The sequence below is a fragment of the Lissotriton vulgaris genome, chromosome 6 (assembly GCF_964263255.1).
Source record: "Lissotriton vulgaris chromosome 6, aLisVul1.2, whole genome shotgun sequence".
Taxonomy (NCBI): domain Eukaryota; kingdom Metazoa; phylum Chordata; class Amphibia; order Caudata; family Salamandridae; genus Lissotriton; species Lissotriton vulgaris.
Window position 1 is genome coordinate 1,035,089,991 of NC_141694.1, and position 17,576 is coordinate 1,035,107,566.

Here is a 17,576-nt window from a genome sequence, read left to right on the forward strand (position 1 = left end):
GCACCGCTAATGTACGTATGTCCGTGTACCATAAACATTAGCTGTCGGCCATGTAAACATGGTGAACGAAGTCACTGGAAATGAAAATTCATCATAAGCTGGCATAATAATCTCACAGACATGTACTGGCACGAGCGAAAGAATATAATAAAATATAATGACATGCTCTTGCCCCTAGTCATGAATGACATAGTTGGCACTGCCCAGGTAATCATATTTATCCAAAATAATATCAGGTGTGCAAGTCGGCAAAGAGAATAGTCCTAAATATAATGACATGCTCTTGCCACTAGACCCGTGCGGCATAAATAAAAATGCCCAGTAAGTCAATGTCCACAAAGTTATTGCTAGTATGCAACTTGACATAGTAGGTGGATGAGTAGGTGAATGAGAATTTCATGATCAACCCCTCAATTACCCAAGGCATACTGATAGTGAAAAAAGTGCTCCAGTGCAACATGCAATTATGTTGAGACCGACCTCAAGTTCATGTGGGTCTCAGTCAGAAGCCTTTCACGGCATGGCAGAAAAAGGATATGAATGACAAGTGTCCGTAGAATAACAAGTGCCAGAGTTTGAGCCAGTCTCTAAGTTGGGTGCTGGAATCACTTTTACTAAGTCCTACTAACGACTGAAAAGATGTGCAAAACAGGTGAGTGAACAATAACTGACCGTGAGAAGGTGTCTAAAAGAAGAAGTGCAAACTGGAGGTGTCAATGACAGTAGTGCCCAATTCTGGAATCCAATCATACCAGGAAACCCTGACTGTACACCTGTAAACAAATACACAAAGAATAAAATGTAATTAAAATAATGCTTTAGGAATTATGTTTCTAGCACACCTAAAACATGTTGGAGAAAAACAAGCAGAATACAGTTCTCAAGCACATTCTCATACCTGTTACAAAATATTGTCCAGTCCTGGACAATCAAGCAATCTAGGAGTCAACCCTAAGATGTATTTCTAACTCCTCATCCCAGTTGAGCCCACCTGGGTGCTTGCTTTGGAAGTTAATAATATGTTTTGACTCCTGTTGTCTCAGGGCTAATAACCTGTCTCCCCCTCTGGGTTTCGCTGGAACATGTTCAATGAGCATGTAGTTCAAAAGGTTAGCATTAGAAAAGTGTTTTTCACTGAAATGTCGTGCCACCGGATATTTTGGGTCATGGTTGGTTATGGCCCTGCGATGCTCTAATATTCTCTTTTTAGCACAGCATTTGGTGCTTCCAATATACCACAGGTGACACGGGCATTCAATCACATATACTACATAGCATGTACTACAAGTCAGGAATTGGGTTATTTTTCTTGTTACACTATTGTAAGAAAGTTCATTTTTGTAGACACTGTTGCTACAGGCTTTACAGTGGCCGCAGGGGTAGAAACCTTGCAGACCATTAGCTGTCACATCCCTGTACACTGTCACATCATTCCTAGATACCAGATCCCTGATATTACGGTTCCTTTTGTATGTTATACTGGGTCTTTCATTAACATTATTACCTATGGTGTTGTCCTGTCTCAAGATATTCCAATGTTTGGCTATAACTTTTTTGACAGAGGCCGACTGAGAATTGTAGGTCAGTATCAACCTCGTTGTCTCTTCAGACTCTTCACTCACTGAATCTGCCTCTTCTAGGGTTTCTCTTCTATCCACCTTGTCTGCTCTTGTGATAGCTTGTTTGATAACCCAGTTGGGGTATCCTCTTTCCTTAAACCTTTCTGTTATGATGTCCCGTTCTCTCTGGAATGCTTCTACAGAATTACAATTTCTCTTGGCCCTCAGCAGTTCACCATAAGGTATGCTCCATTTGAGCACCTCAGGATGACTACTGAGGGCATGCAATATGCTGTTACCTGCTGTCTCTTTACGGAACAGCGAGGTGCAGATACGATTGTCTTTAATCCCTAGTCTCACATCAAGGTATTCCACCATGGTATTATTGATGGTACCTGATAATTTGATGTGGTATCTGTTGGCATTCAATTTGGTAAGAAAGGATTCAGCTTGTTCTTTATTCCCCTTGTAGACAATGAATAAGTCGTCAATATATCGTAGCCAAACTCTGACTCTGCCAAAGTCTTCCTTCAAGGTTGTACTGCCATGGATCTCCTGCTCCCAGTGTCCCATGAACAGATTAGCGAAACTGGGAGCAAAGCAAGAACCCATGGCAGTACCATTGGTCTGCCTGTAGAGGGCGCCATCAAATGAAAAAATATTATTTTTGAGACAAAAGTCAATCATCTTCATCACCATGACATTATGCTCAAAGAATTTGATGGATCTGTTGCGTAGGTAGAATTCGCATGCCTCAAGGCCTTGTTGGTGTTCAATTATGGTGTAGAGTGAGTGGACATCTAGCACCATAAAGATCCAATCTTTTTCCCATCTAAGGGTGTCGATTTTACTAAGGAAGTCCTTGGTGTCTCTCAGGTAGCTAGCTAACCTTTTGAACTACATGCTCATTGAACAGGTTCCAGCTAAACCCAGAGGGGGAGACAGGTTATTAGCCCTGAGACAACAGGAGTCAAAACATATTATTAACTTCCAAAGCAAGCACCCAGGTGGGCTCAACTGGGATGAGGAGTTAGAAATACATCTTAGGGTTGACTCCTAGATTGCTTGATTGTCCAGGACTGGACAATATTTTGTAACAGGTATGAGAATGTGCTTGAGAACTGTATTCTGCTTGTTTTTCTCCAACATGTTTTAGGTGTGCTAGAAACATAATTCCTAAAGCATTATTTTAATTACATTTTATTCTTTGTGTATTTGTTTACAGGTGTACAGTCAGGGTTTCCTGGTATGATTGGATTCCAGAATTGGGCACTACTGTCATTGACACCTCCAGTTTGCACTTCTTCTTTTAGACACCTTCTCACGGTCAGTTATTGTTCACTCACCTGTTTTGCACATCTTTTCAGTCGTTAGTAGGACTTAGTAAAAGTGATTCCAGCACCCAACTTGGAGACTGGCTCAAACTCTGGCACTTGTTATTCTACGGACACTTGTCATTCATATCCTTTTTCTGCCATGCCGTGAAAGGCTTCTGACTGAGACCCACATGAACTTGAGGTTGGTCTCGACATAATTGCATGTTGCACTGGAGCACTTTTTTCACTATCAGTATGCCTTGGGTAATTGAGGGGTTGATCATGAAATTCTCATTCACCTACTCATCCACCTACTATGTCAAGTTGCATACTAGCAATAACTTTGTGGACATTGACTTACTGGGCATTTTTATTTATGCCGCACGGGTCTAGTGGCAAGAGCATGTCATTATATTTAGGACTATTCTCTTTGCCGACTTGCACACCTGATATTATTTTGGATAAATATGATTACCTGGGCCGTGCCAACTATGTCGTTCATGACTAGGGGCAAGAGCATGTCATTATATTTTATTATATTCTTTCGCTCGTGCCAGTACATGTCTGTGAGATTATTATGCCAGCTTATGATGAATTTTCATTTCCAGTGACTTCGTTCACCATGTTTACATGGCCGACAGCTAATGTTTATGGTACACGGACATACGTACATTAGCGGTGCCAGTAGAACCGTGAGTCTCACCCACTATACGGGAGGTATATGTGGTATGATTTTCAATGCCACAGATGCAATATAGATTACCGATGTGCATTACGATTTGTAGTTTACACTTATGCAATGATGGATTATGTTTACTAACAGTTTCAACATATGATTACCATTCCAATATGTCTGACAGTATTTTGCTGTTGTAACCCAAGTCCTACTTCGATTTTGATGTAATTGTTTGTAAAGAGCACACTTTTTTTCACTGTGATGTCACACGTGAACAAGGCAGGTCGCCGAAACGCGTTGTGTGATTAAAACCAAGGTTCCACTTTACTTCTGGATTGTGTTTTGATTCCTGAGAGCGTACTTTACTGCATTTTCGTTGATGGATATATATATATATATATATATATATATATATATATATATATATATATATATATATATATATATATATATATATATATTCAATGAAAAAACCATAGGTTATAGACCATATATAGTTAGGAATTTGCATTTACAAAACCTTATTTTACTCGCACAAAACCATTGAAATTCCATATATAGTTAGTTGCACTAACTATATATCGCGCACCCGCAATCCACTGCTGATGATGTCACATATTACATCATTCATGACATGGTCAGTGACATCACTGATGACATCACTGATGACATCTCAAATGACATCACTGATGACATCACTGAAAACATCTCATTTGACATGACTGATAACATCACTGATGATATCATTCATGTGATAATACCATGAACCTCTTCAGACTCTAATATAACCTTAGATACAATCAGTGTAAACAGACAGTCACAGACTGTCACTCATCCATGGAGTTACTCACACACCTAGTCAGTTATGCCAAAAATCAATCACACCTCCATTTTCTCAACTATACAGTTATACACACCTTACTTATTCAAACATATACTAACACATATTTACTTTACTCTCTTATACAATCTCTGATACATGTTCACAATGATCCATACAGCCACTCACACATTCACTGGCTCTTATGCACAGTTATTTATAGATGTCAACTCTCACATGTACTGTGTTTTACATATGTACTTAATTTGACATGTAGCACTGAGATATCCATTCACTCACTAATACACTCATGCACAGTCAACCGCCCATACAGCTGTTTGCACATGCACTTTTGAATCTATACATATAGTGAATCAACTACTCACACATCTATGTACAGAGTCACACACCTTCCAGCCACCCATACACACACACTCAGTTTCCCATACAAATACTTGGACAACCAATCAACCCATACAGTTACTCATATAGCTACTGATCAACATATGCAGCAGTTTGTAGAACAACAGATATAATGATGCACAAATTAAAACAGTTTAGTCACTAACCCATGCACTCAGTGAGACACATTTAATCACTCACTCAATCAGTCAGTCATGCACCTACTAAATCCTTCATCCAGACACTTATACATCCACTCATTCTTCAAAATATAAGACATATTTTAACTTTACAGAAACATACAGTCACTGGATGTTGTCATCAGTGATGTCATCAGTGATGTCATTTGAGATGTCATCAGTGATGTCATCAGTGATGTCACTGACCATGTCATGAATGATGTAATATGTGACATCATCAGCAGTGGATTGCGGGTGCGCGATATATAGTTAGTGCAACTAACTATATATGGAATTTCAATGGTTTTGTGCGAGTAAAATAAGGTTTTGTAAATGCGAATTCCTAACTATATATGGTCTATAACCTATGGTTTTTTCATTGAATTTCAATGGTTTTTTAAATGCAAATTTCAAACTATATATGGTCTATAACCTATGGTTTTTTCAGTGAATTTCATTGGTTTTTTAAAAGCTAACATCTGTAGCTGTAAAATGTATTATTCTTTAAATCCCAAAATATATTTAGATATTTATTGATAATTTTTTTTAAATATTTTTTTCTTCGCTTCTAGTTCGCGAACCGGGAAGCTTTCCGTTAGCTCATCTTGATGCCGCGATCTAGTCCGCGAACCGGTCAACGTTACGTTAGCGGAACAGTGACGCGTCGCGGAAGCGCGACGTATCACGTTATCGCGTAATGCGTCTAATGACGCGTCGCGTTAGCGCTCCCGGAAGTGCTCCGGACCGCGAACCGGAAGCGATCTGGGACGCGGCGCGCGCCGCGTAACGTAAGCGGAACAGGTCATGTGACTTGTTTATCAAACTTCTCATTGGTTCATTTCACTTTTGGTTTCCAAATGATGTATGACTAGGTCATGTGACCTAAAAATAACACTTTTCATTGGCTCAGAACTTTTGTTTTCCCCAAATCATGTAAACCCCTCCTTATTTCCTCACTCTGACTTTCATCTTGGTGAGAGAAAGACCATTTATCTGAAGTTCCACAATGGCTTCCATTCTTGCTGCAGCTGGTGCACCCCCACCACCACCTCCACCTCCTCATAAGAAGAGAGGACCACCTAGTCAAATTATGACTAACAGAGAGGAGGAAGATGAGGAAGAAGAAGAAGAGGAGAGAGAGGAACAACAATTTGTCGAAGAGTTGCCCCGGGTTTCTAAACGAAAAACCAGTTTCATCTGGCAGTTTTTCACCATCCCTCCTGGATCAAAGAAAGTGAATGCAAAATATGCCACCTGCCTCATCTGTGATTACAGATTGTCGAGAGGCACAGAAAAGAAGTACAGTATGGGGAACTATACAATGCATCGTCACATGAGCAGGTGGCATCCCTTGAACTACAGCCGGGCTGAGTTAAGGGATCTTGAAGACAATCCGACGGCAACTCCTGTGGCAAGATCTACATCCACATTGTCTTTGACGGGAAGAGAGGCACAAGAGACTGTGCCAAACATCCAACCCAACTTCCAGCATATGAAGTTATCTTGTATTTACTGTGGTGCTATGCTGTCATATGGCAACATGAGTGTCAACCTGATGAACATTGCATTTGAAAATCATAAATGCCCTAATGCACCCAAAAAGTAATTTTTTTTTTTTGCTCCAGTTGAGCCGTTTTGAAAGCCTGTTTTTTGTTGTCTCCCCTCCATAAAAAACACAAAAAAAACATAAAACAGTTCTAAAAATACAAAAAAATCAAAAAATGTTCAAAAAATAAAAAAAAAATATAAAACAACAAAAACAAAAAAAAACAGTTCTTTTCAGAACTACCTCCCCTTTCAAACAAAATTGCTAGAATGTTTATCACTCTGGCAAGCTCTATTTCTTTTGGTTCGCTTCAAGTTCGCTGACCGGTTCGCGAACTTTAAGCGAACTAAAAAAATATTTTTTTTAAAAAAAGAAGAGTTAGTATAAGGGAAGTAAACAGAGAATAATGTAAAAAGAAAGACAGCTAGAGAGAGTAAATGAGAGATAGTGTCAATGACATCATCAGCAGTGCATTGCGGGTAAAAAGAGTGGAAAACATTTACCTTATAATTCTTGTTACCTTTTTTAAATATTTTTTCATACTTTCAATCTGTAAAACAAAGAACAAACATTTCAAAAAATATTAAAACATGTATTTAAAAATTAGAAAAGACAAGGGAAAAGGTTCAAAAACAAACAGTTTTTCAACAACTTTGACATTTACAGAAGTCTCTGCTTCTCTACGTCCCCTACACAATCCTAAAGATATATATTCGAAAGAAACTGTATCTTGATATTGCTGAACTGAGGCCTATTTTGGAACATGATGTTTTTCTTGCACTGCTAATGTCTATGTAATTCATAAAGTAGTTAAATGTAAGAAATGTTATTAAATTTTGAAACACAATCACAACAATAAAAAATTGCTGAAAAAATAATAATATTAAAAAAAAATCAACAAAACCAACAAATAATTAACATACAGTATTAGAAAAGTCTTTCATTCTTTTATCCATAAAGTTCGCTGCCCAGAACGCTTTCCGGTTCGCGAACTTGGCGCTTACCACGCAAAAAAAAAAATTTTAATTTTTTTTTTTGGACCCTCCTAGGCCCTTTTAAAACCTCCACATAAAACCTAGGGGGTCAACGAGGATCTACTATGCCCCCTTATGGTAATTTCCCCCTTTGTTTTGGCCTCCTCTTGTCTCTCGATCCTACCGAGAGACAAGATGGCGGCCGCTCCGGACTGTTTAGAATGTTGACAGACATCGGAGGGCCAATCAGCTTCGCATCGCAAAGTTCCGATACGCGAAAGGTTCGCTAACCGGATCGCTGCCCGGAGCGCTGTTACAGATATATATCTTGATTTAAACGTTAATTTCTCAAAATCCACTGAAGCACATATATTGAGACCTAGCAAAGGCACATCGGGCTAACAGTCCCTACAATTTTGCCAAGTTTCGTGAAAATCCATTCAGCCGTTCGGGCTAAAAGTGAGTCCAACCGCCCTATGGAAATTAACATGGGAAAAAGGCGTTTTGGGACCCCCCTTTTATCTCGGCCCCCCCTCCACAAACCCCCCCCAAATTTTCAAGGGCTGCTCAGAAACAAAATGTGCCATTTTCCTGAAAATTTCAGCCAATTCCGTCCACAAACGCAAACGTTATTAGGCATAGAATTTTCAGAAATCCCATAGGGAAAAAATCCTAACTATATATACCTACTGGCGACCGCCAGTAGGTAATATATATATATATATATATATATTACCTACTGGCGGTCGCCAGTAGGTAGTTATAGTTAGGATTTTTTTCAATGTTAAATCTCAAAATTCTATCTGGAATAACTTTGGCACCGGTTGACGAATCTGCCTGAAAAGTTCCTGAAAATGGCCTCGTTGAGCTCCGGTCCTTCCTTGAAAGTTTGGGGGGGATACGTCAAGCGGGGGCCGAGATAAAAGGGGGGTCCCAAAACGCGTTTTCCCCATGTTAATTTCCATAGGGCGGTCGATTTCACTTTTAGCCCGAACGGCTGAATGGATTTCCACCAAACTTGGCAAAATTGTAGGGACTGGTAGCCCGATGTGCCTTTGCTATGTCTCAAGATATGTGCTCCAGTGGATTTTGAGTAATTTAGGTTCAAAAAAATATATATAACTATAGGCGCTCTCCGGTGCGCGCACCGAAGAGCGCTCCAGGTGCTCCACGCGACTTGCGCGCAGGAAGCTGATTGGCTCTCAGTTGTCTGTAAACATTCTAAACAGTCCGGAGCGGCCGCCATCTTGTGTCTCGGTAGGATCGAGACACGAGAGGTGGCCAAAACAAAGGGGGAAATGACCATAAGGGGGCAGAGTAGACACCCCCTGTACCCCTAGGTTTGATGTGGGGGCCATTAAAGGGCCCCGCGGGGTCTCACCCTTTTTTTTTTTTTCGATTTTCGCGGGGGAAGCGCCTGGTACGCGCACCGGGGAGCGTATCGAGGAGGGTACTATGGAAAAATAATCACTTCAAAAAATTGTATGTTTATTCATTGTTTTTTTTAATTTTTTTATTTTATGTAAGTACCTACATGTAGGTACTAATGAAGAGACTTAAATTTAATGTACACCATCTTCTTTGTAGACATCTTGCATGTTGTTATTGTATTTTTTGTGGTATATGGAATTCATAACATAGTCTGTCTGGAAAGGAGAAACAGATCTTTTAAGCACTCCCTGAGAATTTCTAGGGGATCATGAGTAGTCTATCCTGCTCCCTTATGAAAATGAGGTGTAAAATATTCATATGAGATAATATAGTGGGAGAAAGGTAGTAACTATGAGTAAACTTACTATGTAACAGAAAAATAGTTGAACAGTATACTATAAGTCTCACTTTATATTTTAAACATTTTTGGTAATACTTTATGAATTACATATAAAAATGAATATTGTCTCAAATTTGAAATTATTAAATATAAATTTATTCCTCTGATTCTTTTTCATAATTTAATAAAATTTCTAACATAATATTTTCCGGAATTTCCTCATAATTATAAGTACATGATTCCATTTCTTCCAAACATTCTATTAACTGTTCATCCAAAGAGTCATCCATGAAATCTACTTCATCTTTTTGCTCTTCTGGTTTTTCCACCTTTATTTTGATAGAAGTAACATTTCCTTGATTTTCTCCTTCCATTTTCTTTCTGAAAATTGCATACAAATTAACTATATTAGTAGAGTTAGGGTACTGTATACCAGAGACGCCTAACTCAATCCATAACTATTACAGAGAAGTCTATCTCAATCTATAACTATTACAGAGGGATAGTATATAACTAACAGAATATTTTTTCAGAAATTAACTTAAAGTGTACAATATACTTCCATAATAACAATTTACCTTGGAGAAATCAGTTGAAGTTGTCAGTGTAATTTGTTCTCAAATGTACTTCTGGAAGCAGTAGTCAAAATGGCTGTTTTTCCCTCTCTTCTTTTATATATATTCTTGTACTTAACCAATGGAACGTCAGGAAATAATCGTAGAAAATGAAAGAAAGTTTTTAATTGGTTGTAAATTCTAACATTTCATATGTGTTTTTGACATGTAATTTACCTCAGGATATTTAGTCAGGCCTACAGCATAATTTTCTCAATGGAATTCCATCAAATTTGGGTAAATGGTAGGGACTGCTATGTAGTAGGGCCTATTCTATATTTGATGAAAGTGTCTCCAGTGGTTTTTTTGTAAATTGCTTTCCCACCTTTTTTTATCGAGCGCTTACCGGTGCGCGCTCCTTTACGCGCACCGGCAGCGTTACTGGAGTCCTCCATTTTGTGTTTCCGTACAATCGAGACACAAGATGGAGGGTAAACAATGTTCGGTATGGGTAGAAGGGGGCACGGTAGAGACTTCTTGACCCTCTAGGTTTTCTGAGGGGGGCTTAGGAGGCTCATAAAGGTTAAAAAAAAAAAAATTCTTTAATTTTCCACGGGGGGAGCGCCTGGTACGCGCACCGTTAAGCGTACCGGAAAGCGTACTATGGTGAAAAATAGTGAAAAAAGTTAGAAAAAGATAAACGTTTTGAATGATCAGAGGTAGGGTAGCTCTGAAAAGAGCTTTTGGGTTTTGTGGTTGATTTAGGTACCTACAAGTAGGTTCCAATGCACATTCTTAAATTCAGGAGGAATATTCTATTCCCTTCATCTGAGAAGTGCACACCATCTCCTCTGTAGATGTCTTGCATGTTGTAACGCAAGTTATTATTGTATATTGAACCCATTCCATAGTCTCTCATGTAAGCAGAAAAAGATTTATTCACATGTTTCCGTGCTTTCTCAAATTGTGGACAAAATTGGTTGGACCAGTTCCATTTCTGTCTTTGGCATATATTGGAATATACCAAGGCAGTTTGTGGAAAAAGTGTCATTAAATGATCAAAGGTGTCCTTTAAAAGCATTTCCAGACCAACCACAGTCATAGTGCCTAAATCATTTCCACCACAGTGCACTATTAAGAGGTCAGGTTTTGGCAAATGCATAAAGGTTTTCACCAATGGTATCAATTGGTGACATTTTAATCCTCTCTGGCCAATCCACTTGATTTCCACATTTGATAAATCAAGGTTGTGAAAATGTCTGCTATCTGCATACCTTTGAGCCCAGTGGATGTAGCTGTGTCCAAGGATCCAGACAGAAAACATGATGAGAGATGGTTCTGATGCAGTCAGATGATGTGTGGGAATGAAATGGCAGTTGGAACAGTAGGAGTTTACAAAAAAATAATTGTGGAGTTTCACTGCTTTTGAATCAGAAGCAATGATTGGTGGATTCAGATAGTTGAAAACTTAAAGTTAGGGTGCATGGTTGTGTTGTGTTAAAGAAGCAATTTGAATGGTTAAAAAAAAGTCACTAAAAGCTAAAATACTCTGGATAGACTGGTGTATTGAGAGGTCAAACAGCCTTGCTGAGTTAATTTGCAACATTGTACAATAAACTTTTGAACCTGAGAGTTCAGTTAGGAGGGAGTTGCTATGGAAACAGATAGAAAGATCTGAGAGGGGGAAGGGTGTTGGTTTGAAAATAGTGAGGGAAAACTTTTGATTGGTTGAATTAAGGCATATGTGTACAAAGTTAGAGATTTTCTATGCCAGTCTCGGTTTCAGTGTATTGAGTGCACACTTTTTGCTCTGCTAAAGAGAAATTGGTGTGTGTGTCTGACACTGTTTTCAATCTTCCAAAGCTTTTGTAAAGGTAAGTAATGATTTATTTAATTTACATAGAGACTTGTTTGCTCTATGGAGAATATTTAGAAGCAGATAGTTTTGTTTTAGAAGTCAAATGGTATGCTAGTATATAAGTCCTGTGTTGTGTTTCTTATATGTTATTGAAAAATCGATTTTTGGGTGCAATTGATTGGTATTTGCATTTGGCCCTTTTTTATGATTGCCTTGTGCAGCTGATGCATCACTTTAAACATGGGTAATAAGTGATGCACTGGTGGCGCAAGGCCTTCATAAATAAGGCTCTGACTTTGTTTGCTGTTGATTTGATTTTGGATTTTTGATAATGCTTGATATCAACATTTGAAAGATAAAGGATTTGTTTTTGGGTAAACAGTGATGTTTCAAAAGTGATATTCTGTGCTTGTACATAGGTTGTGCGCAGTAATTTTTAAATGTTATTCAAAAATCGATTTTTGGCTGCAATTGATTGGTATTTGCATTTGGCCCTTTTTTATGATTGCCTTATGTAACTGGTGAATCACTTTATACATGGGAAATAAGTGACACTCTTGTGGCGCAAGACCTTCATAAATAAGGCCCTGACTTTGTTTGCTGATATTGAGTGGTTGTACATAGGTTCTGCGCAGTGTTTCTTACATGTTATTCAAAAATCGATTTTTGAGTGCAATTGATTGGTATTTGCATTTGGCCCTTTTTTATGATTGCCTTGTGCAGCTGATGCATCACTTTAAACATGGGTAATAAGTGACGCACTGGTGGCGCAAGGCCTTTATAAATAAGGCCCTGACTTTGTTTGCTGATATTGAGTGGTTGTACATAGGTTCTGCGCAGTGTTTCTTACATGTTATTCAAAAATCGATTTTTGGGTGCAATTGATTGGAATTTGCATTTGGCCCTTTTTTATGATTGCCTTGTGCAGCTGATGCATCACTTTAAACATGGGTAATAAGTGACGCACTGGTGGCGCAAGACCTTTATAAATAAGGCCCTGACTTTGTTTGCTGATATTGAGTGGTTGTACATAGGTTCTGCGCAGTGATTCTTACATGTTATTCAAAAATCGATTTTTGGGTGCAATTGATTGGTATTTGCATTTGGCCCTTTTTTATGATTGCCTTGTGCAGCTGATGCATCACTTTAAACATGGGTAATAAGTGACACACTGGTGGCGCAAGGCCTTTATAAATAAGGCCCTGACTTTGTTTGCTGATATTGAGTGGCTGTACATAGGTTCTGCGCAGTGTTTCTTACATGTTATTCAAAAATCGATTTTTGGGTGCAATTGATTGGTATTTGCATTTGGCCCTTTTTTATGATTGCCTTGTGCAGCTGATGCATCACTTTAAACATGGGTAATAAGTGACGCACTGGTGGCGCAAGACCTTCATAAATAAGGCCCTGACTTTGTTTGCTGATATTGAGTGGTTGTACATAGGTTCTGCTCAGTGTTTCTTTCATGTTATTCAAAAATCGATTTTTGGGTGCAATTGATTGGTATTTGCATTTGGCCCTTTTTTATGATTGCCTTGTGCAACTGGTGCATCATTTTATACATGGGTAATAAGTGACGCACTGGTGGCGCAAGGCCTTTATAAATAAGGCCCTGACTTTGTTTGATGATATTGAGTGGTTGTACATAGGTTCTGCGCAGTGTTTTTTACATGTTATTCAAAAATCGATTTTTGGGTGCAATTGATTGGTATTTGCATTTGGCCCTTTTTTATGATTGCCTTGTGCAGCTGATGCATCACTTTAAACATGGGTAATAAGTGACACACTGGTGGCGCAAGGCCTTTATAAATAAGGCCCTGACTTTGTTTGCTGATATTGAGTGGTTGTACATAGGTTCTGCGCAGTGATTCTTACATGTTATTCAAAAATCGATTTTTGGGTGCAATTGATTGGAATTTGCATTTGGCCCTTTTTTATGATTGCCTTGTGCAGCTGATGCATCACTTTAAACATGGCTAATAAGTGACGCACTGGTGGCGCAAGGCCTTTATAAATAAGGCCCTGACTTTGTTTGCTGATATTGAGTGGTTGTACATAGGTTCTGCGCAGTGATTCTTACATGTTATTCAAAAATCGATTTTTGGGTGCAATTGATTGGTATTTGCATTTGGCCCTTTTTTATGATTGCCTTGTGTAGCTGATGCATCACTTTAAACATGGGTAATAAGTGACACACTGGTGGCGCAAGGCCTTTATAAATAAGGCCCTGACTTTGTTTGCTGATATTGAGTGGCTGTACATAGGTTCTGCGCAGTGTTTCTTACATGTTATTCAAAAATCGATTTTTGGGTGCAATTGATTGGTATTTGCATTTGGCCCTTTTTTATGATTGCCTTGTGCAGCTGATGCATCACTTTAAACATGGGTAATAAGTGACGCACTGGTGGCGCAAGACCTTCATAAATAAGGCCCTGACTTTGTTTGCTGATATTGAGTGGTTGTACATAGGTTCTGCGCAGTGTTTCTTTCATGTTATTCAAAAATCGATTTTTGGGTGCAATTGATTGGTATTTGCATTTGGCCCTTTTTTATGATTGCCTTGTGCAACTGGTGCATTATTTTATACATGGGTAATAAGTGACGCACTGGTGGCGCAAGGCCTTTATAAATAAGGCCCTGACTTTGTTTGATGATATTGAGTGGTTGTACATAGGTTCTGCGCAGTGTTTTTTACATGTTATTCAAAAATCGATTTTTGGGTGCAATTGATTGGTATTTGCATTTGGCCCTTTTTTATGATTGCCTTGTGCAGCTGATGCATCACTTTAAACATGGGTAATAAGTGACACACTGGTGGCGCAAGGCCTTTATAAATAAGGCCCTGACTTTGTTTGCTGATATTGAGTGGTTGTACATAGGTTCTGCGCAGTGATTCTTACATGTTATTCAAAAATCGATTTTTGGGTGCAATTGATTGGAATTTGCATTTGGCCCTTTTTTATGATTGCCTTGTGCAGCTGATGCATCACTTTAAACATGGCTAATAAGTGACGCACTGGTGGCGCAAGGCCTTTATAAATAAGGCCCTGACTTTGTTTGCTGATATTGAGTGGTTGTACATAGGTTCTGCGCAGTGATTCTTACATGTTATTCAAAAATCGATTTTTGGGTGCAATTGATTGGTATTTGCATTTGGCCCTTTTTTATGATTGCCTTGTGCAGCTGATGCATCACTTTAAACATGGGTAATAAGTGACGCACTGGTGGCGCAAGGCCTTTATAAATAAGGCCCTGACTTTGTTTGATTATATTGAGTGGTTGTACATAGGTTCTGCGCAGTGTTTTTTACATGTTATTCAAAAATCGATTTTTGGGTGCAATTGATTGGTATTTGCATTTGGCCCTTTTTTATGATTGCCTTGTGCAGCTGATGCATCACTTTAAACATGGGTAATAAGTGACGCACTGGTGGCGCAAGGCCTTTATAAATAAGGCCCTGACTTTGTTTGCTGATATTGAGTGGTTGTACATAGGTTCTGCGCAGTGATTCTTACATGTTATTCAAAAATCGATTTTTGGGTGCAATTGATTGGAATTTGCATTTGGCCCTTTTTTATGATTGCCTTGTGCAGCTGATGCATCACTTTAAACATGGGTAATAAGTGACGCACTGGTGGCGCAAGGCCTTTATAAATAAGGCCCTGACTTTGTTTGCTGATATTGAGTGGTTGTACATAGGTTCTGCGCAGTGATTCTTACATGTTATTCAAAAATCGATTTTTGGGTGCAATTGATTGGTATTTGCATTTGGCCCTTTTTTATGATTGCCTTGTGCAGCTGATGCATCACTTTAAACATGGGTAATAAGTGACGCACTGGTGGCGCAAGGCCTTTATAAATAAGGCCCTGACTTTGTTTGCTGATATTGAGTGGTTGTACATAGGTTCTGCGCAGTGATTCTTATATGTTATTCAAAAATAGATTTTTGGGTGCAATTGATTGGTATTTGCATTTGGCCCTTTTTTATGATTGCCTTGTGCAGCTGATGCATCACTTTAAACATGGGTAATAAGTGACGCACTGGTGGCGCAAGGCCCTTATAAATAAGGCCTTGACTTTGTTTGATGATATTGAGTGGTTGTACATAGGTTCTGCGCAGTGTTTCTTACATGTTATTCAAAAATCGATTTTTGGGTGCAATTGATTGGAATTTGCATTTGGCCCTTTTTTATGATTGCCTTGTGCAGCTGATGCATCACTTTAAACATGGGTAATAAGTGACGCACTGGTGGCGCAAGGCCCTTATAAATAAGGCCTTGACTTTTTTTGATGATATTGAGTGGTTGTACATAGGTTCTGCGCAGTGTTTCTTTCATGTTATTCAAAAATCGATTTTTGGGTGCAATTGATTGGTATTTGCATTTGGCCCTTTTTTATGATTGCCTTGTGTAGCTGGTGCATCACTTTATACATGGGTAATAAGTGACGCACTGGTGGCGCAAGGCCTTTATAAATAAGGCCCTGAGTTGCTATTGTATAAACTTAAATATGTTGCAATTTATTGTTTATATTGTTTGCTTTTTAACATTACTTTGTTGTTTGCTAATAGTGGTCTTTCATGTGTTTTTTTAACAGAACAACAGATTCAAATCAACTTCTGAAAAGCAAGCAAAAATGCCTTCAAGGCAAAGAATTATCAAAAATACCATACGGAAAAGGAGAACATCAACAACAGAGTTTATGGAATCCTCTTCAACAACTACTTCAAAAAACACCAGAAAAGTTTCTGGTAAGCCAATTAAGTCTTTTCTTCGCAACATATGTCGTAGAAAAAAAAATGATATTGCTAATGTGAATATACAGAAAAAGTCAACAAATCTAAAAAGGAAGGAGAGGCCCACAAAAAATGTCTCCATTGGAGCAGGAGAGAAGAGAATGGATAGCAATAGAAGGGTAAATCTTTTTAGGGACATTCGTAGGCGAATGTTTCGCAATAGGGTAGTTTTAAATTTGCTAAAAAATGATAAGAAAAGTAAACTGAGAGCTGCTTTTTACAAGAAAAAGAAAAGTGTAGAAAAGATTGTTGATCAGGCTTTTGAAGTTAAGAAAAAATTATTTATTTTAATAATCAATAGAATTAGGATACTTAATAAGGCCATTGATGTTTTCAAATCGAACAGTAGATGGAAAAGAATTATTAATCGGAGTAATTTTTGTGAAGTATTTTCTGGTGAATAGATGCATAGTTCAAGTTCTGAGCCTTTTTTCAATGAGGAGAGTTACTTTCAGGAAAATGATTTGGTGCATGCAGTTGACACCAGTGGTCGAGCATATGAGGTGAAAGATGGTTGTGTGATGGAAAAAGAGAAACTTGTATCTAGAGATGCAGAAGAGGTGTTAGCTGATAAAGTTTTAGGGAGACGTACTAAGGGTCCAGTGTACACATGGAAATGCAGTAGTATTTGTAGTGTGCGACAGGAATCAATCGATTTGCTTAGAAATTTCTTACGTACATATAGTAAGAAAAGTCTCAAACAAAAAATGAAGATCCTGCAAGAGTTAGATCCTTGTAGAGTGAGAGAAAGCACAGGTTTGCATGGGCATTCACTAGCTTGTCTTTCTAGAAAAGTTTGTCGGAGTGTTTTTCATCATTTTAGGATGTTAGCAGTGCATCATAATAACGTGAGGAAATTAGTGAGAAAGTTGTATTATGCAAAAAGTCCCACACTTAAGCTTAAACAGTTAAACAGTGCTCTTTTGCATGGATCTGAAGTGGATGTGAAGACTATTTGTGAAGAAATTGAGTTTTGTTATTTTGGGAACAAAGAGGACAGTGTAGAAATAGATATAGTAATGGATGGTAATGCAGAAGATAATGGACAGATTTCAAGTATTGAAAAGTTTGATGAGGAAATTATCAAGTTTAAGGTGAAAGTAAGTGAAAGGCCTAATTTAACTTG